The sequence below is a fragment of the Callithrix jacchus genome, chromosome 7 (assembly GCF_049354715.1).
Source record: "Callithrix jacchus isolate 240 chromosome 7, calJac240_pri, whole genome shotgun sequence".
Lineage (NCBI taxonomy): Eukaryota > Metazoa > Chordata > Mammalia > Primates > Cebidae > Callithrix > Callithrix jacchus.
In genome coordinates, this window is record NC_133508.1 from 16,755,774 (window position 1) to 16,767,498 (window position 11,725).

At 35.6% G+C, this 11,725-nt stretch overlaps 1 pseudogene across 1 annotated transcript; it reads right to left on the bottom strand.

The window, feature by feature from the left end:
* Positions 1–2,847: 2,847 nt before the first annotated feature.
* LOC100405869 (large ribosomal subunit protein uL30 pseudogene) lies at positions 2,848–3,681 on the bottom strand (annotated as a pseudogene). The gene has a single exon (XR_013520421.1). The product of XR_013520421.1 is annotated as a large ribosomal subunit protein uL30 pseudogene (transcript).
* Positions 3,682–11,725: the final 8,044 nt, after the last annotated feature.

The window sequence follows — 11,725 nt, forward strand, 5'->3', positions numbered from 1 at the left end:
GAGTCCCAGCAGACCACTTTTTTCATGACTTAAGTGACTTTGTGTAGATTACCTTTATCTCAGTACATTTCAATTTAATTGACATCAAAATATGCTAATTGCCTCACCTAATTCTGAATATTTTGTGACTGTTTACTTAACAAACATTTATTGAGCCTCTACTCAATACCAGGCAATGTGATAAATATTGGAAAAAACACGCTGAGTAAGAAAGACAACCCCAGTTACCATGAAGCTACCGTCAAACAGGCAATGTTGACACTCTGGTGACTAGAGCTCATGGTGATATAACTGGGTCTGAGAGTTCAGTGATGCCCGATCTCCTATCTTATGAATGATTCCAGCTCCAAAACCATCTTTATAAATCATGTATCTGTCCAAATTGTCAAGGATGCCCTGTCTTATTCCCTAAGTTCTAGCAAGTCCCTTGAAGTTTAAAATTCTGGGTCAATAATCCTGAATTGTATCCAGAGAATAAGACACACCACAGACATATCACCTAGAGAAGAGAGTGGGCAATGTGATATTCCACATGCCAATCCTGCCCTCTGCAATCCTGGCTGTGGCCATCGGTGATGACACGAAGCTTACAGTCAAGCAGCTTGGCTATACCACCACCATCACGACTACCCTACCAAGGGTGCTCCCTTCAGGGCTCGGAAACAGGCCTTGAAGACAGAAGGCCTCCAGGTTCTTGCCTCACTTCTCATTTTTCTTAGGAGCCCTCCTAAGTCAATTAATTAAGGGCTGCTTATAATGAACCAAAGTGCATTTTATTTGATTGACTGATTCATTCTTATTTTAAAATCTGTGTCTGCTCACATCTGTGGGGCTCCTTTGGGTCTCAATATGTTGTGTAACATTTCCGGTCATGTTCCTTCATGGTGTCGTGCCTCCTTTGGTGCTTAGCTATTGTTTAGTTTGTGCCAGTTGTTGCAATTCTGCAATTGTTTATAGAAATAATTTCAAGCCTAGGATGGTATCTTCCTCTTGGAGGGTTTTACATGTGCTTTTTCCAAGCACCTGTCAGCTGTAGCAATCTGGGATCATCTCAGACTGATTTCAGAGACTGCAGTGCTCTGAAGCTGGACTGCGTGCCCTGGGGGGGCCCAGGTCATACTTACCTTGGGGATGCCAAAGGTTGGGTTTCTATCCAAAGCAAGCCCCTCCTCCTCAATGTGGGGGAGGGTTCCATACTTAATTCCCCTCAGCTTTATCCTATTAGCTCGTTACATTCTTCTGTCCCTCCACTTCTCAGCCACTTTCTCTGGGATCAGTGTCACTTCCAGTGGAAAAGTGGTCTTAAAAAAGGCGGAGGAGGAGGAGAAAAGGGAGGAAGCAGGGAAGGAAAGAAGAAAGGGGAAAGAAAAATGTATAAGAAACAACTTTTGATTACTGAGGGAGAACAGACTATTTAAAGAATAAAAGTGCCAGGGAACCTGGTGCAGAAAACACTGCAAAAAGGTTTGTGAATCAAAGTGAGTTTGGGGTCTGTCTTGAAGCTCATTTTAAAAAATACTAAAATTCCTTCTCCTCTGTAGCAAACTCATTGACCAAATTGTACAGAAAACATGTCTCCAATTTGCAGATGACTGTTCTATGCATTAACTAGGGATTCCTTTGTAAACACTGCAATGATGATAAAATGAACTGAGGAGAAGGGACGGGAAGGAAAAAAAGGAATGGGTGGGATGGAAGATTGGGAAATATTTTTTGGTGAGATTGAGATTTTGCTGTGGTCTGAATAAACCCTTTCAACATTCATTTGTTTGTAATTACTTTTATGGTGATGTTAAGAAGTGGAGTCTGGGAACTGGTAAAGTCATGAAGGTTCTGCTGTAATGAGTGGGATTAGTGCCTGCATTAAAGGGGCTGAAAAAGATGACTTTGCCCCCTTTCCTCACGTGAGAATGCAGTGTTTGTCCCTTCCACTGTGGGTGGATGTGGTAAGTGCCGTCTTTGAAGCAGACAGAACCAGCCCTCCCCAGAGATCAATCTGTTGGAGCCTTGATCTTAGACTCTGCAGGGTCTGAACTGTGAGACATAAACTTCTGTTATTAAATTAATCAGTCTGTATAACTTTTTTCTTTTTTTTTTATAACAAGAGCGAGACAGAGTTTCGCTCTTGTTACCCAGGCTGGAGTGCAGTGGCCCGATCTCAGCTCACCGCAACCTCCGCCTCCTGGGTTCAGGCAATTCTCTTGCCTCAGCCTCCTAAGTAGCTGGCATTACAGGCACGTGCCACCATGCTCAGCTATTTTTTTTGTATTTTTAGTAGGGATGGGGTTTCTCCAAGTTGACCAGAATGGTCTCAATCTCTTGACCTCGTGATCCACCCGCCTCGGCCTTCCAAAGTGCTGGGATTACAGGCGTGAGCCACCACTCCCGGCCAGTCAGTATAACTTTTTAAAAAATAGCATCTCAGACAAGACAATTGCAAACCTAAGTTTTTTGGACCCAGAAACTGCGAAGCAACCAGTGCTCTGATTTCCATCATTAAAGGTTAAATGTAACTGTTCTAGAAATTATCATAAATGAAATCATGAAGTATCTATTCTTTTGTGTCTTGCTTCTTTTGCTCATAATTTTGAGATTCGTCCACGTTGTTGCATATTTCAGTTGTTCACATTTTTCATTGCTGAATAGTATTCCATGATACTAACATACCACACTATGTTTTCCCATTTGAACTTTGATAGGTTGTTTCTAGATTTTGGTTATTAGGAATAAGGCTGCTCTGATTATTATTATTATTGTGGTTAAATTTCTAGGAGTAAAATTGGGGGAATATGGGTGGCTAAATGTTTAACTTTATACAAAATTACCAAAGTGATTGTTACATTTTTTTTTTTCAATTGAGAGCAGATATTGTTTATTAACTGACCAGCTTAGAAAAATAATCATGGAAGACACCTTAGTTCATTCTTCTAATAAGCCTGTTGATCTGATCCTCCCTGTTGCCTGCATCTCCACCTTCTACAAAATGGGTGGTCTTTTTCTTCATTCCGCCCCGTGGGGAAGATAATTTAAAGGGCCACAGGAAGTTATTTGCTTCTTTGAAGCGTTTTCCAACAGTATAGATCTCATGAATCAGATCCTCCATGCAGATGATGCCATATTTTCCAAGAGATCGAGCAATCAGAGTGTTATCTGTCAAAGCAATTCGCTTCTTTTTGATCTTGCCATAACCACGTTTGTAGATTAGTTCATTTACTGACTTCAGATTTGGGTACCCCCATGCAATATATGGCTCTACAATCCTCAGCATGTTAATTGAAGCCTTGTTGAGCTTCACAAAGGTTCCATTGAAGATTTGACGAAGGCGAAGAAGCTGCAACACCTTTCGGACCTTTGGGCTCACACCATTGATACCTCTGATCCTGATGACAAATGCCAGTTTGGGTTCTGCAGGGACATAGAAGTTGCCAGCTTTCCTTGCCATCCTCGCCATTCAAATTTCAGTTCTGTACATCTGCCTATATTCCTTGTGATAATGCTTCGCTTTTTCATAGATAAGCTTCCGCCTTGCCTTTCGAAGCATCTTTTGGGCAAATTTCTTTCTCAAGCGCTTGATCTTCAGCTCTGCGAAATTCCTTCGCTTTTTCTTAAGGGTTTCCGGCACAGCAGGAACCTTCTTCTTCTTCTCTTCTACACCCTCCATGGTTCCAGCCGGAAAAAGAGAGCGATTGTTCCATTTTTACACTACCACTGACAATGGGTGATCATGGCAATTGTTTTTCATCCTCACAAACATAGGGTGTTCCCAGTCTTTTAAATTGTAGCCATTCGACTGAGTGTGTAGTAGTATCTCACTGTTTTTAATTGCGTTTCCCCAGCTACTTATGATTTTGAGAGCCTTCCATTTGCTTATTGGCTTTTGGTACAATATTTTTTTTGTGTGACGTGTGTTCAAATCTTTTGCCCCTTTAAAAAATCTGAGTTGTTCATCTCTTTATTTTTGATTTGAAAGAGTTCTTTAGATATTCTGGATATGTGTTATTTTCCAGATATGTGCATTGAGAGTCAAGTAAAGCACTTGCAGTCAAGGACTTCCCTATTTAATTTCCTAATGGCATTTTTTGACCAACAGACATTTTTAATTTTAATGAGGTATAAATAATCTTTTTTATGGTTAATACTTTTTATTTTCTAAATATTTGCCAATACTTGATTGTAAATACATTTTCTTAGGTTTTCTTCTGGTAGATTTTTATATGTTTAGATTTATGCCTATAATTCCCCTCAAATTAGTTTTTATATATGGAGAGATGGTTATTCTAAGCACCATTCTTGAAAAGGCTTTATTTCCCCCATTGAAATGACATGTGCTCTTGTGGAAAATAAAATGATCCCAAATGCATGGAGATATCTGGTATATCTATTCTGGTTCATCAACCTATTTGCCCATGTATTCTTAAGGCGATGTGCAGTCTAGATTGTTAATACCAATATCTAATTAGTACAGTAATTCTTCTGAAATAAAATAGTTGTTTTTGTCAGGTTTCTTCAGAAAAACAGAATACAGATATATATTTATTATGAGAATTGGCTCATGAGTTACAGAGGCTGAGAAGTCCTGCAATCTACCATCTGCAAGCTGGAGAGCCAGGGAAGCTCATGGTATAATTCAGCCTGAGTCCAAGGGCTCAAGAAACAGAAATACCAATGTCTGACATCAGGAGGACACAGATGTCCCAGCTCAGAGGAAGTGAATTCACCATTTCTTTGATTTTTTGCTTCTTTAAGTCCTCAAAAGATTGAATGATGCTCACTTGCATTGGTGAGGGTGATATTCTATACTCAATCTACTGATTCAAATGCTAATCTCTTTCAGAGACACCTTCATGTAGACACTCAAAAATCATATTTTACTCTCTATCTGGTCACCCTTTAGCCCACTCAAGTTGATAGGTAAAATTAATCATCATAGTAGGGCAATTCCTCCACCTTTTACTACTTCAAGAATATCTTGACTATTCTAGGTGATATGGTTGGCTGTGTTCCCACCCAAATCTCATCTTGAATTGTAGCTCTCACAGTTCCCATGTTTTGTGGGAGGGATCTCATGTGAGGTAGCTGAATCATGGGAGCAGGTCTTTTCCGTGCTATTCTTATGATAGTGAATAACTCTCATGAGATCTGACAGTCTTATAAATGGGGAGTTTCCCTGCAGAAGTTCTCCTCTCTTGTTCGCCACTATGTGAGATGTGTCTTTCACCTTCCACCAAGATTATGAGGCCTCCCCAGCCATGTGGAATGGTAATTCCATTAAAGGTTTTCTTTTTGCAAATTGCTCAGTCTTGGGTATGTCTTTATCAGCAGTGTGAAAATGGACCAATATACTAGGTTCTTTGCACTTCAACATAAATTGTAGAATCAGCTTGTTAATTTCTTCCGAAAATCCTGCTGGAATTTTTTATTGGAATTATGCTGAATCCAAAGATCAACTAGGGGAAAACAGGTGTCTAAATAGCATAAACATAAAATAAACTTGGCCTGTTGTTCTATTATTTAGATTTTCATTTCTATCAGCAATAGAAAAATGTATATTCACCTGCAAAAGAATGAAGAACCCTTTGGCAATAGTTTTCTAAAAACATTGTTTGTAGAATCTGGCATAGAGATCTGGCATATCTTTTGTTAGATTAATTGCTAGGTATTTGCTTTTTAAAAGCTTTTGTAAATGGTATTCGATTTTTATGTTTCATTTTCCGATTATTTACTGTTCTTTATATATAGAGATGCAATTGATTTCATATATTGATTTGGCATCCCGAATCCTTGCTGAGTTCTCTTATGTACATAATCATGTTTTCTGCTAATAGTGACAGTTTCATTCTTTACTTTCCAATATTTATAAGATTTAAAATTATTTATTTTGTTGTTCTTAATGCTTTGGCTAGAAACTTTACTACACTGTTGAATAAAATAGTGAAAATTGATGGTCTCGCTTTTTTTCTGATTGTAAGGGGAAGGGCTTAATATTTAACTATTGGTATAATTGTAGCAGTAGAAAGTTTTTAATCAATGAGGAGTGCTGACTTTTGTCAAATACTTTACTACATCTTTTGAGGTAATTACATAATTTTTCTCATTCATTTTATTAATATGTTGAATTACATTGATTGATATTTGAATATTAAGCCAAACTTACACTTTGGGGGTGGGGAGAGGAAAACTCCAACCTAGTAATGATGTATTTATTATTCTTTTGATATATTCCTGGGTTTAAATTGCAATATCTTGTTTATTTTTTTAATCTATGATTATGTGTGTTGTCTGTAGTTATATTTTTGAAATGTTTTCATTAGTTTTTTAAAAAAACTTATGTGGCTTCATGAAATGAGAAAATTTTTGCCTCCTCTATTTTTTAATTTGTATATAATTTTTAGTATTTCATATTACTTATTTGCCCAATTAAAAATTTTTGTTGTTGTTGTTTTTGAATTTTAAAAGTTTTCTATATAGTCTGGATTTTAATCCCTTATCAGAATCAGATGTGTAATTTGGAAATCTTTTCTCCCAATCTGTGTGTTGTCTGCTTACTATGTTGATAGTGTCTTTTGATGTATGTTAAAAAATTCATCAAGTCCAATTTTTCTACTTTTTCCTTTTGTTGCCTGTACCTATGATGTCACATTCAAATCGTTGCCAAATCCAAGCTTGTAAAGCTTTCCTTGTGCTTTTTTCTAAGAGTTTTATAGTTTTAGGTCTCACATTTAGGTACTTAATTCATTTCGAGTTAATTTTTTAATATAATGTTAGGTAAGGGTTCAACTTAATCCTTTTGCATGTGAATATACAATTTTTCCCAGGTCCATTTGTTGAAAAGACTGATCTTTCCCCATTGAATGGTCTTGGCACACTTCTCAAAAATCATTTGACTATTATATATTAGGGATTGTTTCTGGGATCTCTATTCTATTCCATTGCTCTATATGTCTGCCTTTATGCCAGTAATACACTATTTTGTTACTGTAGTTTTATAGCAAATTTTGAAATCAAGAAGTGTGAGTTCTCTAGCTTTGTTCTTTTTTCAAGATTGCTTTGGCTATTCTGCATCCCTTGAGATTCTGCATGAATTTTAGGATAAGGTTTTCTTTTTCTGCAAAAATTGGAATTTTGATTGGATTATGTTGAAGCTGCAAATCACTTGGGGTAGAATTAACATATTAACAGTATTGATTCTTTCAATCCACGAACATGGGATACATTTTTAAATTTACTTACCTTTTTAAATTTCTTTCAGCAGTATTTTGTAGTTTTCACTGTATAAGTCTTTTACCTCCTTAGTTAATGCCTGTTTTTATCTTTTTGATACTACTGTAAATAAAATTTTAATAATTTCTTTTCATATTGTTCAAACATTAGTACATAGAAATACAGCTGATTTTTGTGTATTGATTTCTGCTAATTTGCTGAATTCATTTATTAGTTCTGTCAGGTTTTTTTTTTTTTTGTAGAATCTTCAGTGTTTTCTACATACAAACTTATATTGAAAGATCATTTTATATCTTCCTTTCAAATTTGGAAATATTTATTTATTTTTTCTTGTTTTGTTGCTCTAGCCAGAACTTCCAGTAAAATGTTTAATAGAGGTTATGAAAGCTGGCATTCTTGCCTTGTTTCTGATCTTAAGGAAAAGCTTTCAGTGTTTCAATGTGAAGTAAAATGTTCATTGTGGGTTTTTTTTTCACATATGGCTTTTATTATGTTGAGGTAGTTTTTCTTTTATTCCTAGTTTGTTGAGTGTTTTCATTAGGAAAAAGTGTTGAATATTGTCAAGTACTTTTTCTGCATCAGTTGAGATGGTTGTTTTTTCTTCTTTCTGTGAATGTGGTGGGTGTATTGCATTGATTGATTTTCTTATGTGTAACTCTTCTTGTATCCCAGGAATAAAGGCTATTTGGACATGGTGTAAAATTATTTTAAAATGATATCTAATTTAGTTTGCTAGTATATTGTTAAGGATTTTTGCATCAATGTTTACAAAGGATATTGGCCTGTTAGTTTCCTTAGATTTTAGTATCTTTGGCTTTAGTGTCAGGGTAATGTTGACCTCACATAATGAGTTAGAAAATGTTCCTGCCTTTTCAACTTTTTGGAAAAGTTTGACAATAATTTGTGTTCTTTAAATGTCTGGAAGGATTCACCAGCAAAATCACAGGGTCTAGGGCATATCTTTGTCAGGAGATTTTTGTTTACTCATTCAATCTCCTTACTAGTTATAGGTCTATTCAAAAATTTTATTTATTCCTAATTTTGTCTTGGTAAGTTTCGTGTTTCTAGGAGTTTGTCCATTTAATCTAGGATATACAATTTGTTGGCATACAATTATTTAGCGTGTTTTCTTATAATCCTTATTCTTTCTTAGAATTGGTGATGTCTCCAATTTCATTTCTATTTTAATAATTTGGGTCCTCTCTGCCTTTTTTTTTAAGTTAGTCTAATTAAAAGTTTGGCAATTTTGTTGATCCTTTTGAAGAAATAACTTTGGGGTTTGCTAATTTTCTATACTGCTTTTCTATTTTCTATTTTATTTATCTCTGCTCTAATTTTCATATTTCTTACCTGCTAGCCTTGGATTTAGTTTGCTTTTCCTTTTCTAGTTCCTCAAGTTATATAGTTAGGTTGTTTATTTGAGACCTTTCTTGTTTTTTAATATAAGTGTTCATAAATTTACACCTTGATACTGCTTCTACTGTGTTCCATAAGCTGTGCTACATGATACCTAAGGATTTTCTAATTTCCCTTGTGGTTTCTTTCATTGATCCATTGGTTAATAACATGCTGTTTAATTCTGAGAAATGTCTGGTTTTACTTGTTGACTTCTAACTTCATTCAATTGTGGTCAAAGAGGAGTATTTTGTGCTATATGTATTTAAAAAAATATACTGAGACTTACTTTGTAGCCTGACACATGCTCAATTTTGGTAAATGTCTCATGCACTTGGGAAGAATGTGTTTATTGTTTGGGGGGAGAATTCTTTATATATATGTTAGATTTAGGTTTTGTTGTTGTTGTTGTTTACTCTATTTTCTTACATATCTTTTGACTGGTTGTTCTAATAATTATTGAGAGGAGGGTATTGAAATTTTCATCTACTATTGTACAACTGCCTAATCTTCCCTTGAATTTTGTCAGTTCTTGGTTCACATATTTAGATGGTCTGTCATTAGCTGCATACATGTTTTTGATTATTATATCTTCTTGCTGTCTTGACCTTTTTATCTGATACACAATGTCCTTTTTGCTTCTTGTAACCTGTTTCAATGTAAGGTGTATTTTGTCTGATTTTCCTATGGCCACCCCCATTTTCTCTTGGTCACTATTTGCATGAAATATCTTTCATCCTTTTGTTTTTAATCAATTTATATTTTTTGATCTGAAAAAAGTTTTTGTAGACAGCACAGAATTGGATCATGTTTTAAAATCCATTCCACCAATACCTTTTAGTTGGACAGTTTAATCTATTTACATTTACAGTAATTATTGATAAGGAGATACTTTTATTATTTTGCTATTTGTCAACATGCCTTATAGCTATTTTGTCCCTAATTTTCTGCATTATTCTATGTTCAGTTGATTTCTTATAGTGAAATGTTTAAATTTCTTTTTTATTTTCTTTGTATATGTTCTACAGCTTTTTTCCTTTGTTGGTACCATAAAAATTACATTTAATATCTTAAAGTTATAGCATGCTAATATAAATTTATGTCTGTTTAACTTCAATAATACACAAAATGCTGTTCCTTTGACATCTCCATCCTCACCCCTTTTAGTTACTAAGGTAAAAAATTACATATTTATTTATTGTATGCTAAAAAACATAAAACTTTTTAGTGCATTAGCCTCTTAATTGAGACCATCCTGGTCAACATGGTGAAACCCCGTCTCTACTAAAAATACAAAAAATTAGCTGGGCACTGTGGCGCGTGCCTGTAATCCCAGCTATTCAGGAGGCTGAGGCAGGAGAATTGCCTGAACCCAGGAGGCGGAGGTTGCGGTGAGCCGAGATCGCGCCATTGCACTCCAGCCTGGGAAACGAGCGAAACTCCGTCTCAGAAAAAAAAAAAAAAAGTATAGAATTATACACCAAAGTTACAGTAATTCTAGCTTTTAGAATAATAATTGCTTTCTATTATAAAAGCCTCATATCATGTAGAAACAAAAGTGTAATTACACAGCACTGTTAAAAGACGCCTAGCTTTTATAATTGCTTTGTATTAGCCATTATTGAGACATTGTTTTCTTCATTTGGCTTTGAGTTACCGTCCAATGTCCTTGTATCTTACCCTGCAGGACATCTTTTAGTATTTCTTGTAGGTCAGTTCTAGTGGTAGTAAACTTCTTCATGTTTTGTTTTTCTGAAAATCTCTTAATTTTTCTCTAACTTTCTAAGAATTCTTTTGCTAGATGTTTGATTCTTGTTTGACAGGTATTTTATTTAGCACTTTAGATATATTGGATCATTGCCTTGTGTTCTCTGTAATTAAAAAAAAATTTTTTTTTAATTCTTCTGATTCAGAGTCTCACTCTGTTACCCCAGCTGGAGGGCAGTGGTGTGATCTTGGCTCACTGCAACCTCCACCTCCTGGGTTCAAGTGATTCTCATGCCTCAGCCACCCAAGTAGCTGAGATAACAGGTGCAGGCCACCATGCCCAGCTAATTTTTGCAGTTTTTAGTAGAGAGGGGGTTTTGCCATGTTGGCCAGGCTGGTCTCAAACTCCTGGCCTCATGTAATCCACCTGTCTCAGCCTCCCAAAGTGCTGTGATTACAGATGTGAGCCACCACTCCCGGTTCTGGTCTCCATAATTTCTAAAGAAAAATTTGCTGGTAATTTTGTTAAGGATCCCTTGTGTGTGACAAATTGCTGTTGCTCTTGGTGTTTTCACGATTTTCTCTTTGACTTTCAAAATTTTGATTCTAATGTGTTTTGAAGTGAGCCTCCTTGAGTTCGTCTTACTTGGAGTTTGTGAAGGTTTTTGTAGGTTTATGTTCATGTCTTTCATCAAATTTGGCATATTTCCAGCCATTGTTTCTTTATATTCTGCCTTTTTCTGTTTCTCTTCTACTTTTGGAACTCCCACCATGCTTAGGTTGGTTCTCTTGATAGTGTTCCACAGACACAGGTCTTTTAAACTCTGCTTTTCTTCAGATTTTTTTCCCCATTCCTTAGAGTTGATAATTCCCACTGTTCTATCTTCAAGTACATTTGTTCTTTATTCTGACTTTTCAAATCTGTTTTTGAATGCTTCCAGTGCATTTTTCATTTAATTATTGTACTTTTCAGCTCAAGAATTTCCTTTTGTTTTTTCTTAATTTTTAAATGTCTTTATTGACATTTTCATTTTGTTTATACATTGTTTTCTTGACTTTCTCCACATGTCCTTTTAGATTTTTTTTGAGCATCTTTAATACAGTTAATTTAAAGTCCTTGTCTAGCAGATCTGCTACCAGGTCTTTTAAGAGACAACTTCTGTTAATTTATTTTTTTTCTTTGAATGGGTCATACCTTCCTGCTTCTGGTATACCTTGTGTTTTGTTATTATTGTTGAAAACTGGGCGTTTGAATCTAATAATCTGGTAACTCTGGGAATCAGATACTCCACCTTCCCTAGGATTGGCTATTTTTTAAAATTGTCGTAGGCTGTCCCTGTACCAAGGATAAATAAGCCTGAGATATAAACTTAAGGTCTTCTCAGGTCTTTCTGAGCCTGGA